Raw genomic sequence first — 436 nt, forward strand, 5'->3', positions numbered from 1 at the left:
AAAAAACAAACTGAAATTTTTATGAAAAACCCTCCTATGCGGTCATGCTGCAAAAGGAGAGTTTTGCAGCAACCAATAAAAGAAGGACATCTCACATAAAGGAAAAAAAAATGCAAAAAAAAAACCTACACCCTAATGCACTTGATTTTCAACTAAAGAAGAAAGAAAAGAGAAAGAAGAAGACCGTGGGTCTGCAGACTCATGGTGCAAACCCACAGCTGGGGTCTCACCGGTCGTGGATCTGCTGAAATGCTAGCCGTGTGGGTCTGATTTTTTGGTTTTTTCTAATGGGTCTTGTTCCGGTTTGGGTCTGGTTTTTTCTTTGGTTTTTCACATGGCTCCAGCGCCGTTAGTGATAGCATGGCTTCGGTTTTAAGGTGATAAAATCCCAAAAAAAGGTTAACATTCCCCTCTAGGTTTTAGTTTTGAATCCAAA

The sequence above is a fragment of the Corylus avellana genome, chromosome ca5, assembly GCF_901000735.1.
Source record: "Corylus avellana chromosome ca5, CavTom2PMs-1.0".
Taxonomy (NCBI): Eukaryota; Viridiplantae; Streptophyta; class Magnoliopsida; order Fagales; family Betulaceae; genus Corylus; species Corylus avellana.